The sequence below is a fragment of the Cynocephalus volans genome, chromosome 16 (genome assembly GCF_027409185.1).
Source record: "Cynocephalus volans isolate mCynVol1 chromosome 16, mCynVol1.pri, whole genome shotgun sequence".
NCBI lineage: Eukaryota > Metazoa > Chordata > Mammalia > Dermoptera > Cynocephalidae > Cynocephalus > Cynocephalus volans.
In genome coordinates this window covers 53674660-53687977 of record NC_084475.1, presented here as the reverse complement: position 1 = coordinate 53687977, position 13318 = coordinate 53674660, and positions in this window count along the sequence as shown.

Below are 13318 nucleotides of genomic sequence, written 5' to 3'. Positions count from 1 at the left end.
ATAAGTAACTGTTTAAACAGTTAATGGCATTGTAGTATGGGCTTTATAATATGAAAAAGTGAAATTTATGGCAACAGTAACACAAAGGATGGGGGAGAGAAATGGAGACATAATACTGTAAGACTTTACATCATGTGTAAAGTTGCATAATATCACTTGAAGGCAGGCTGCAATATTTATAGTTATAAACTATAAATCCTGAGGAAACTACTAAATAATGAAACAGAGGGGTATAGCTATAAACGTAACAAATAGTAAAGTGGGATTATTAAAGTAGCAAAATCAATTGATCTCAGTAAAGGCAGAAAAAGAAGAGGGGGACAAAAGTACAAATAAGAAAAGAGAAACTAAATAGCAAGATGGTAGATTTAAATATAAATGCTTAAATACCAAATTAAAACTCAGAGATTGTCAGATTGGACAAAACATTTAAAAGAAAGCAAGATTCACCCATATTTTGCCTTCAGATATAAAGATACAAATAGGTTTACAATTAAAGAATAGACCTCCCTCCTCCCACCAAAAAAAAAAAAAAAAAAAAAATGGTAGCACTAATCAAAAGCAAGCTAAAGTGGCCATTATAAAGAAAGTCACCACTGACAAACATTGGCTGTGTAAAAGTGATTTTCAATAGTGAGGACCACCTAACAAGAATGAGCAAGAAAATAAGAGTGAATATACAGTAAACAATTCCAGGAATAAAAGAGATGACACAATTGCAAACACTATATACAGCAAGAAGACAATGAATATACATTAGTAACAAATATATAACAATATGTTTTTAAATTTGGATAAAATATACAGATTATTTGAAAGAACTAGTACAAAAACTGACCTGAAAAGAAATAAAAAACATAAATTGTTTTATATTCACTAAGAAATTCAATCCATGATTTAAAAATCTTCCCACATGTAAAATTCCAGTTCATGATGTTTTCATGGCTAAAGTTTTTCTAGATATTTAAGAAAGAAATAGCATCAATGTTACAATAATTAAATTATAAATTTTTTACAAAATGGGAAATCAGATTTCTTCCTAATATATTTTATGACAGTAGGATTACCTGATGAAAACATTTTCCAAGTTTATTACAGGAAGTAAAAACCAAAGACCAGTATCTTTCCTGAGTATAAGTGCAAAAAAAAAAAAAAAAAAAAAATCCTAATAAAATATTAGTAAAATGACAGCAGAAATATACAAAAGGGATAATACATCAACACACATAAAATTAATTCTAGGAATGCAAGTTAGATTTTAACATTTTTAAATCAATAAGTGTAATTAGCACCATTTACTAAAAAATGGACTAAATTAAATGTCTTATGATGATTCCTGTAGATGAAGTAAATGCATTTTACAAAAATAAAAAATAGATGTTATATAAAATCACTGTTATTTAGAAATACAAAGTATATTCTTTAATCTGCAATGAATATCATTAACATGGTAAAATATGGTAATTATTCAAATTATTCATCCTAAAGTTAGAAATATGGCAATGATATGCAGCATTATTTATATTCAACATAGTACTGAACAATCTTCAGCAAATCAAGAAAAGGAAATAAAATATATTAATATTGGAATAGAACAAATACAATTTTCATTACTCCTAAATAACAATTTTTAATATAGAAAATTTTTTAAATCTACGTATAGATTACTAGACTTAATAAATGGATTTTATAAGGTCACATAATACAGTGTCAATATGCACATTTGACATGGAAAGTCCAAAAATATTCAAAAACAAAGTTGGATCCCTCACAGTAACAAAAATATATCAAGATTTATTATAATCCTATCAGAAATTAGGATCTATTGTAAAGCTGCATTTGATTGTAAAGCTACAAATAAAATATGTTATTTCTGTAATGACAGAAAATTAGACCAATGGAATTTAACAAAGCGTAAAAATGGAATTAAAGGATAGCACAAATCTTTCCATGAAATCTTTAAAGATTCCTTGTATCTTTCACATTTCCCCAACAAACAAAGCTAGGCATGTTCTTGCGATGTGGTGAAGATCCAAGAAAAAAAAATGTGGAAGTGTTTATTCAGTCTTCTCTTAGAATCAAGCTTTCTACTTTCCCATTGGCCAGAGCAGGTTTCACAGCGAAACAAATCAGAGTTGGATAGAACAATGAAAGGACATGAATACAGAAAGGAGTGAAAAACTAGGGTCATTACAGCAATTAATCTACCAAATAACCCAACTGGAAATTATCCAACTATCTATCACTTGCAAAATGGATAAATTGTGGTACTTTCCACACGACAAAATACTACACAGAAATGAAAAAGAGATCCAATTACTGCTACAGTCCAAAAACATGAATGGCTTGGATGAATATCATAGAATAGATGTTGACTTAAAAATAATTGATTGAATTATTCCAATTTGAAAAGAAGAAAACAGATCTGATGTACAGCAATTGAAGTAAAAACATTGCTTTTGGGGGGAAGTGTAGACAGAGGTGAATGAAAACATATTGTGAGTTGCTGATTGACCTCGGTGAGGATGAGTGTCTTTACGTGTAAACATACATCAGCTGTATGCTTGAGATTTGTCAACTTTACCGAATAAATGTTAAATAAAAAAACTAACAAATCTTCAGAATAATTTTTTTTTTTACCATTTCCCAAAGACTTGACATAATGGTATCACTAATTTGAATATTAATATTTATCCAATAAACAGTGGGGAGAAATGATTACTGGCATTTTGTTTTAATTTTCTATATTATATTAAATTTTTTCAATTTCTCAGACATTCTCTAAGTTTTATCTAATAATCATAAGACTTCAAAAGTATACTCTCAATATCAAATTTTATTATACATTAATTTCAATTCTTTTGTTAGATAAATTCTTTTGTTAGTAATTTCTAATAACATCAAATATGTTGGCCAAATAATATAGGATGCATTTAAACATTTGGCACAGGCTATATGGTCTTTCTTTATTTAAAGAAAGAGCACTGAAAAAAGTGTTTTTCTCATGTTTTATGCAGTAACAAAAGGAGAGAGTGTTTGGAAATGTTGAAGGTTAAATTACTGATTGAAATCCATTAACTAGAAAACTGCCTGAAATAGATAATCAATCAAATAGTGTATGTTCAGAACAATACATTTGCAAGTTAATTTTTTGATTTTTTAGATAATATGACAGAAAACAGTAATATGTTTTCCTGAGTTTTTTGTTTGGCTAGATAGTGATTTTCATTATGTTTTGGGCACATTTTGGTAAAAAATATTTGGCACAGACACTTATTTGGTGAATTTGCACATAAAACCAATAAGGCAGAAGGGGGTGTGCGAAGGTGTCGCCTAGTAACAGTTTTCTCTTTAGTCAATACTTTATGAATATAGGGAAAGTTTTTATAGATTCTCTTTTTTAAAAAAATTCCAATGAGAACTTCTATTTGTGAATAATTTGACTTTTATTTGGTCTTCTCCCACACAAAAGAGCTAACTCTAACAGGTACAAATTGTGATTCCTTATAAATATCAATGGCTGTTAAGAAACCATTTTCAATAGATTACTTGAAATAACTGCTATAGTATGAAGAGTTTCAGTAATTATAAATAATACATTTCTTTATCTCCAATATTTCAGTTTTAAATAAGTAACCCATTATCCCTTTTATTGTACCAAAATAGCATTGGTGATATTTCTTTATATTATGCTTTCTAGGATTTTATGTTTCTTTCTCTTTCCCCCCCTTCATCACATACACAGACAGACACAGAAAACACATACACACACACATATATGCTACATATAGACACATATCTTAACATTTTTGTCATGTATATATGTGTGTATATAGATCTTACCTTAAATATGTGTATATATAAAAATGGAAATAGAGATCTCTTTTATATAAAGGAGTAACAGAATTGTTGCTTTATTGGTATCAATCTGTAGCTTGCCATTAACCTCAGCAGCACCAGAAACCTAAAGATTAGTGACCACATTTCCTGAGATAGTATTTATAACCTTCGTAATTATTTCAGATCTGCTCTGTCAAATATCTGTAGTCGTTGTACAGTGTTGTGATCTGGTATGTTTTTTATTAATATTATTTTTAATTGACAGGTTATAATTGTATATATTCATGGGGTACAATGTGATGTTTTGATTTACATATACAATGTGGATGATTAAATCAACCTAATTAACATATCCATCATCTCACTTACCCATCATTTTTTGTAGTGAGTTATATAAAATTTACTCTCCGCAAATTTGAAATATATAAGGGGACTTCAAAATGTTCATGCAAAATGGAATTAAAAGATAAATAGAAAAAATATAAACTTTATTTCTCAACATAAGCTCTGTCAACTTTAAGACAGTTTTTTTTAATTTTATTATTTTTTTAAGACAGTTTCATAAACAATGGTACCAGCCATTTAGTCCATACCTGAAGAACTGAGGGTCCTGGGATTTTTTTTTTTTATTTTTGGTGGCTGGCCGGTATGGGGAACTGAACTCTTGACCTTGGTATTAGAAGGCTGTGCTTTTAACCAGTTCAGGGTCCTGGGAATTTAACCATATCAATGCAGTCTTCTTTACACTATTAAATGAAGAAAAATGGATGCCTTTACATATTTTTTAGATTAAGAAACAAAAAGAAATCAAGAGGAGACATATCAGTACTGTGAGATAAATGCCTAATGATTTTCCATTGGAACTCTTGCAGAATTGTTCTTGTGGATGAATGAGCAGGAGTATTGTCACAGTGAGAAGGATTCTCTGTTAAAGTTTTCCTGCCTCCCTTTTGCAGTGGCCCATATTTAATAATCGGTAGGTGTTATAATATAAAGTTTGGGCTATCTGGCCCAACTTTAGGATGATTCTGAAGGCTGATCAAGTTCCATGCAGTTAGCAGAGATAGTTGTTGCGTCACATGATAGCTTGACTTTTTCTTCTCCCTCCTGATTTCTTCCCTTCTCTCGCCCAGCTACCTATCCCAAGGGCATTTCTTAACATACTGCAACCCAACTCCATCTCAGAGACTCATTCCCAGGACACCTAAACTATGGTAGCATTCTTGACTAGAAAACATTACTAGTTGTGTTAGCAAACCCTGATTTATCTTAGGATCTATGATTATCTTGTCAATTTTTATTGTCTGGTCCCTTGTGTCTTGCTGTCATGTTTGTTTATGACATCATATTAGAATTTCTGTAAAGGAGAATTGAGTGTTAGACAGCTTCTAAACCAGTAAATGTTCAGGAATCCTAATGATTATGCAATTGCCTGGTTACATGAATTTCTTTTTTAATCTGAAGGCTCATTTACTTCATTGATGATTGCTTCTCATCAATTGCTATTCCCCCAGCTGATGTCCTTTGGTTATGCTGTATCTCTGTATCTCACCAACTCTTTGGAACATTATCTCTTATTCATAAAAAGTAGTCATTGTCTTTACTCCTTCCATTTTAGAGATGAGGAAACTCAGGCCAAGAAAGAGAAAGCCGCCTACCATGTTAACAGTCATACTTCTCTGTGTCAGTTTTCATCTCATACCAGGATTTTCATTCCATGTTGTTTTTTTAATAGGCATTGCAGATTAAAAGACTTTTTTGCCTTTTCCTGTCCTCTGTATGTCGTATGTGTTGCCCAATGGATTCTGAACTCATCAAACATGTCCTTTTTGTAACACGCTATAAAAATAATGCATCCTAATGTTAGATAATTCTTACTGCTAAAGTAACCCAGTAAATAGTAGCAGTCTGGTTCTGAGAAAGCTGTGCAATGTTTTCTTTTTGTTTTATCTTGTTTTTTGTATTTTTTATGTTGTATAATGAGGAAATATTTTTCTTAGGTTATGAATTAGATATGGACAAATCAAATTTAGAATACTGAGACGCATTGAGTAAATTAGGATAAGATAGCTGGTTTGAAATTGGAAGTTGCTCATTAAGGTTTTGTATCTAAACATGAACATACTGGTTAGGCTGACTAAACACAAATAAAAGAATTTTGATTTCTTTGGTGTTTGTGGAGGCATTATGCTTCACATCTTTCTGTAGTAATATTTGATACTTATCTCACCAGTTATGTTTCCCTATCAATTCACCCTGTATTTGCAAAAAAATCCAAAGCCTCTTTTTTCTCTCTTGGCCAAAAATAGGAATACCTTAGTTCTTCCGATTATAGGATTAATCTTTTCTCCTTTCCGTCCTGTGATGGTAGGTAGCCTTTATTTAAAATAAAAACATATAACATTTAATAATTATTATACGCAAATATAGTAAACTTACTCACTTTGAATTTGAGCTTTTTAATGACTTCTATGTTTTATCCTTCAATTTTTAAAATAGGGAATTCATGGTTTTGTTTTCAATTATGCAATTATATCCAGAGGGTTTGTTTCAATATTTACATAATTGTTAATTGAAAAGGACAATCTTTAAGCTATGCAAGAGTGTTTAATTGATATATATAGTTTTAAAAAGGAAGATACTAATGTAAGTAATAAAGTTGAATATCCAAGATTATAAAAGATTCCTCTGATTACATGTCAACAAATAGTTCTAGCCTTATACATTTAATAAAATTATAGTAGAAAACCAATTAACTTTATTCCCTATAAATGTAACCTAGTAAGACAATAAAGTCATTTATTTGTGTTAAAATGATTTCAGATGATACATACAAAATGCTAAGAGAAAGCAGTGTATTAAAACTGTGTCTGAACAAGTGTTGCTTAGTGAACAGTGCTAGCTACGGTTTAACAGATTGTGTATAGGAAAAAGCTCTAAGAGTTTCAAAAATAGTCATGCTGAATCTTTTATGTCTTTTCGTTTCTATTTTATGACAAAATGTATTTAACATAACTCATCCAAATAAAATAAAGCTAGATTTTAAGACTGGGTGGCAAGTTTAAATATAATATCATATTACACTCTTAAGTATAAAAGAATTTATATAGTAAAAGGACAGGGTGTATATACTTAAGAAAACCTCATTAATACAGGATTTTTAGATCTTAACCTAATAATCTTGAGAGATATAAAAATAATACAAAAATTTAAAAACAACAAAGACTAGCATTTCTATGAAGAATGTAATAGAATTGCCATAGGCACATATTACCAATGTACACACCAGTCACCAAGGAGATTTTCCACTCTATTGTAATTATCATTATTCATTTATTTGTATTAATTAATTAATTTCATTCATTCATTTACCTGTAAGCACTTAAGTGCTTATCAGGCAGTATAACACAATTTATACTGCAGTAACAAACTACCCAAAACATCTCAGTAGCTGAATAAAAGTAACATCTATTTCTTTCTAAAGTTATATCTCCCCTGTGTTTTGGTAGAAAGATTTTGCTCATCAAAGTCACTCAGCATTTAAGCCATTCAAAAATCTTCTATAATGATGCCTAATTTAAAGAGAGTTCTGAAGCATATAATAGTATCAATTAAGTACATTTTTTCCAGTGCATCAATGAGAATGGTGGTAAGTGAGGCCAACTCCAACTTCCACTCCTTGTTTCCCTGGCCCATACATTTTTGCTATTGGAAACACGGTGGCATATAGATATCTTTGATTCAGTGCACATACTCATTCTGAAGAATGGTACCTTATTCTTTCAAGTTCCTCCCAGCTAGCATATTGCCTTTGCCTTCAGCAAGCAATTGCAGGACTCTTTTAGGAAAGCTCCTACCAGATAGTGTAATATATGAAACTTAGAATGCCTGGCCAAATTCCATGTTAATTATCTGTAAATTTATCTAAGTAATCAATGCAATACCAATCAATATTCAAGTCACAAATGGGAAAAATATTTGCCAAACATGTCAGATAAATACTTGTACTAATACTGTCTAAAAACTCTATAACTTAATATTAAGAAGACAACTCCATAAAATATGCAAAATATTTGCACAGATGATTTTTAAATAATAACTAAAAATGAATAATAAGAACATGAAATGAGGACCAGCACCATTAGCTATTTGGAAAATGCTACTATATCCACAATATAACACCACCACAGCCATCACACACACACATGCACACGCACACACACATGTGCACAGTAGACAGGCTACAATAAAAAGGTCTTAGTACAAAATGTTGGCCAGGATGTAGAGCAACTGAACTTTTGACACATTCCTGGGTGGGGGAAAGGAAAATTTTTTAGCTCTCTTGAAAAATAGTTTGGTTATTCTTATAAACATACATTTAGTATGTAACCTAACCTTTCTACTCCTAGGTATTCCCCCGCCCTGTCAAAAAAAAAATTATGTTCTCCAGAAAACATCTACATAAATGTTAGAAGTCTTGATTTATAATATCATCATTATTTACAACATCCTTAAGCATAAAATAACACCAGTGTATATCAACAATGGATAATCAAGTTATAGTATAGTCATATACAGAAAAAAATTATTGCAGCATTCTTCAAGATAGCAAAGTCCTGAAAACAACTCAGAGTTTCTAGAAACAATGGGCTCCATCACTTGCTTTATAGACATACAAAGGAATTCTACTCAACAATGAAAAAAATAAAATATAGGTAAATGTACTCATAAGAATGAAATTTAAAAACATAAAGTGGAGAAGAAAAGGTTAATTATAGAATAGTACATATAATCTTATTCCATTTATATAAGAATAAAAACGACAAAGCAAAACAATACCTTCCTTAAGGATTCATATAAATGTGGAAAAATGATTTTTTAAACAAATCAATGTAATATTTAATATAAAATTCAGTCATTATCCTGAAGAAGAAATAAAGGAAGGGTAGTAGAGCTATAGAAAAGAAGCACACAGGATTCTCAAATATATAGACCAACTCTTACTTCTTAAAATATAAGAATGTGTGGCAGAGGATCCAGGTTCAGGCCCACCCCAGTGCCAGGTAGACCCTATGGACTGAGGCTCCATGAACACTCTGCAGAGCCAGGATCCAGACCTGACCCTGGGGACCTACAACCCAGACCTGCCCTCATGAACTCTTCTTCCAGGCCCAACCCAGTGGATCCAGATACTAGACTAATCCCAGTGCCTGTCCTGACTCCACACACTTAGGCTGAAAACAAACCCCAGTGTTAAGTCAGCCCTGGTGGAACTAAGTTTTAGGCCAGCACCCAGGTTATATATGAAAGTATAACTCACTGACAAAAACAAGTACACAAATTCAGAATATTCTAATACTGTAATTGTGACATGTAAACCTCGTATATATTTAGAACAAAGAGTAAAAGACAAAACTATTTGAAAATTTAAAATAATGATAACTATAATAATTTGTTCAGGAATGCACAATATATAAAGATGTAAATTGTAAAATAAAAATTTTGAATGTGGGGGAGGGTGGAGTAAAATTGTAGAGTTTTTGTGTGCGTGTTTGAGGTTAAAGTTAAGTTATCACTTTAAAATAACCTGTTATAACTATAAATGTTTTTTTAAGCTTCATGGTAACCACAATGCAAAACCTATGGTAGATACACAAAAAATAAAAAGTATAAATCAAAGGACACCACTAGAAAAATCACTTAATCATAACGGAAGACAGCAAGACAGGAAGAAAGAAACAAATATTCTACAAAACAACCAAAAAAACCAATAAACAGAATGGCTAAAGTGAGTCCTTGTATATCAACAATTACCCTAAATGTAAATATGTAAATGGATTAAATTACCCAGTCAAAAAACATAGAGTGGAAGAATAGATTTTAAAAAGCAAAAACAAGCCCCAACTATATGCTGCCTAGAAGAGACTCCATCACCTGTAGGAACACACATAGACTCAAAATGAAAGTATAAAAAATGATATTCCATGCAAATGAAAATCAAAAGAAAGCATGAGTAGCTATACTTATATCAGACTTTTCAGTGAAAAACTGTAAAACGAAATAAAGAAGGTCATTATATAATGATAAAGGGGTTAATTCATCAAAAGAATATAACAGTTGTAATAAATATGCATCCAACATTGGAGCACCTAAATATATAAAATAAATATTAATAGATCTAAAGGGAGAGATAGACCGTAATACAGTACTACTAGGGGATGTCAATATCTTACCTTCAGCAATGGACAGATCACCAATAAGAAAACATTAGACTTAAACTACACTTTAGACCAATGGACCTACCAGGCATGTGCAAAACATTCTATCCAAGAACAGCAGAGTATACATTCTTCTCAAGTGTACATGGAACATTCTCCAGGATAGAAAACTGTAACACTGATTAAAGAAAATGAAGATGATACATGTAAATGGAAAGATATCCAGTGTTCATGAACTGGAAGAATTAATATTAAAATGTCTATATGACACAGAGTGATTTACAGATTTTTAGCAATCCCTAGCAAAATTCCAATGACATAAAGAGAAAAAGCCATACTAAAATTCATATGGAGCCACAAAAGACCCCAAACAGCCAAAGCAATCTTGTGCAAAAAGAACAAAGCTGGAAGCATCACACCACCTGACTTCAAAATATAATACAAAGCTATAGTAATCAAAACAGCATTGCACGGGCATAAAAACATACATACAGAACTATAACACAGAACAAAGAACGCAGAAATAAATTCACATATTTACCATCAATTAATTTTTAACAAAGATGCTAAAAACACATAATAAATAGCATTAGACAACTGGATATCTACATGCAGAAGAATAAAATTAAACCCTATCTCACACCATGTACAAAAATAAACACAAAATGTATCAAAGATTTGACTGTAAAACCTGAAAGTGTAAAATTCTATAAGAAAACATAGTGAAAAAGCTCATGACATTGGTGTGAACATTGATTTTTGGATATGAACCCCAAAGTTCACAAACACAAGCAACAAAAGAAAAAATAGAAAAAGGGAATTGCACCAAAATAAAAATCTCTGCACAACAAAGGAAACAATCAACACCTGAAGAGATAATATATGGAATGGGAGAATATATTTATAAAGTACACATCTGATAAGGGTTAATACCTAAACCATATACAAAACTCAACTGATCAGCCACAAAACAAATAATCCAATTAAAAAATGGGCGAAGGATCTGAATAGACACTTTTCAAAAGAAGACACACAAATATTCATTCACAGGTGAATGTGATAATGCTCAAAATCACCAACTGTTAGAGAAATCAGAGTAAAACCACAGTGAAATAACATTTCACACCTGTTTCAATGACTATTGCCAAGAAGATAAAAAATAGCAAGTGTTTGAGAGGCTGTAGAGAAAAGGGAACTATTTCACATTGTTAGTGGGATGTAATTTAGTACAGCCTTTATGGAAAAGAGTAAGGAAATCCTCAAAAAATTCAAAGTAGAGCTACCATATGATCCATCAATCCCACTACTAAGTATATATTCAAGGAAAATGAAATCAGTATCCCAAAGAGATATCTCTTCATTGTGGCTTATTCACAATAGCCAAGACATGAAATCAATCTCAGTCCATCAATGGATAAATGTATAATGAAAATGTGGTGTATTACCCAATGGAATAGTATTCAGTCTTTAAAAAGAAGGAAATTCTGTCACTGGTAACAACATGGATTAACCTGGAAAACATTATGTTAAATGGAATAAGCCAGGCACAGAAAGACAAATATTGCATGAGCTCACTCATGCAAAAGCTAGAAAAGTAGAACTCAAAGAGGTATGTTGGAATGGTGATTGCCAGGGACTTGGGGTAGGGAGGAGGGAATGAAGAACATGGTGACTTAGTCAATAATCATGTATTTTATACTTGAAAATTACTGACAGTAGATTTTAAATGTTCTCACCACATAAAAGTGATAAGAATGGGAAGTAATGCTTCTTTTAATAAGATCAACTTAGCCATTCCACAATTTATGCATATTTCAAAACATGTACATGATAAATATATATGACTTTTATTTGTCAAATAAAGCAAGCAAACATATTAAAAAGAAAACATAAAAAAGATATATGGATGTATAAGCCTTCACTTTTATTCTGTCCATTTAAACTAGATCTATACTTTAGATGTATATATTATTGATGTGTGTTGATATGTTAATATGTACATATTATTAATATTTAATATATTTCAAAAAATTTTAAAGGTTAAAAATAGAAAATGAGCTTCTTTCTTGGCTAGAAAGGAGTAGAAATTTGTTTTACAATAAATTTCTCTAGTCCCAAAACCTGTGTTTTTAATCTACTATAATATATAGTCTTTGAAAAGTAATTTTAGAACAACTGTCAATTCAGAGCAGCTGTGCATAACAAAGGAACCACTATTCACTGAATTCCTAGCTAGAGAGTTCCAACCTAAGTTTCATTAGCTGTAAAAGCAATTTGCATTTGTAGTTCCAAAGTAAAATAGGTGTAAAGAAATAAGAAATGGTTATAAGGGAGGGGGAAGAACAAGGTTAGATAAAATGTCCTTGAAATTTATGAGGAGAATGTAAAAATTAATGCATGAATTTAGTAACTGAATACAACTAGCAAATCCTTTTAACAAGTAAATAAGGAAAAAAATTGAATGAAACATGTGCAAATAAAAAGTGCAAAAATTTCCTAATAAGATTAAATGGTTAATATAAAATTATTACTTCTTTCCAACAATTTGTTGTGTATTTTCTTTTCTCAGAATATTACCTATAGTCCTTTACTTTCAATTATTTTTATCATGTTCAGTTAATATTTCCTATCATATCTTAGCTACTCATTTCTCATAAATAACACTCAGTTATAGGTGTTTTTAATATTAATGTAAATAGTATCATGAGTTAAAAAAAAAAAAAAAAAAGAAATCCAAGATATATCTAGGGCTGAGTATCTTACAGAATCTATTACTGCACTGCCCTGATTTCTCTCCTAGCTTTGCCACATGAATGTTGTATGGACTTGTATCTCTCTGTACCTTAGTTTCCCCATATGTAAAATGGCACCAACAAATTTTACTTCATAGGATTATTATAAATATTAGATAAGTTGATGCAAGTAAAACTCTTAGAAGAGATCATGGCACATATAAAAATCTTGATAAATATTATTTCTTATTATCTACCCAATCTCTGTGTACGTGGTAATGGGCTATGTGAATTATGGCATACAAAGCTGTTCAATACATTAATTGGGTAGGTTATAAATCAACAAATATGACAAGCATATGAATTCGTGGGGTTAGCATCATGAGGGTAGAAATCTAAGTTCCAACATGGGTGATTAACAGAAGGCCTCACTGGTATTGGGAGAATATGAAAGTGCAAACAATGTGACAATTGCTGTCAGGGAAAGTCTGTAGACCTGACAGTGTGGAATTAGGACAGCTGAGGGTA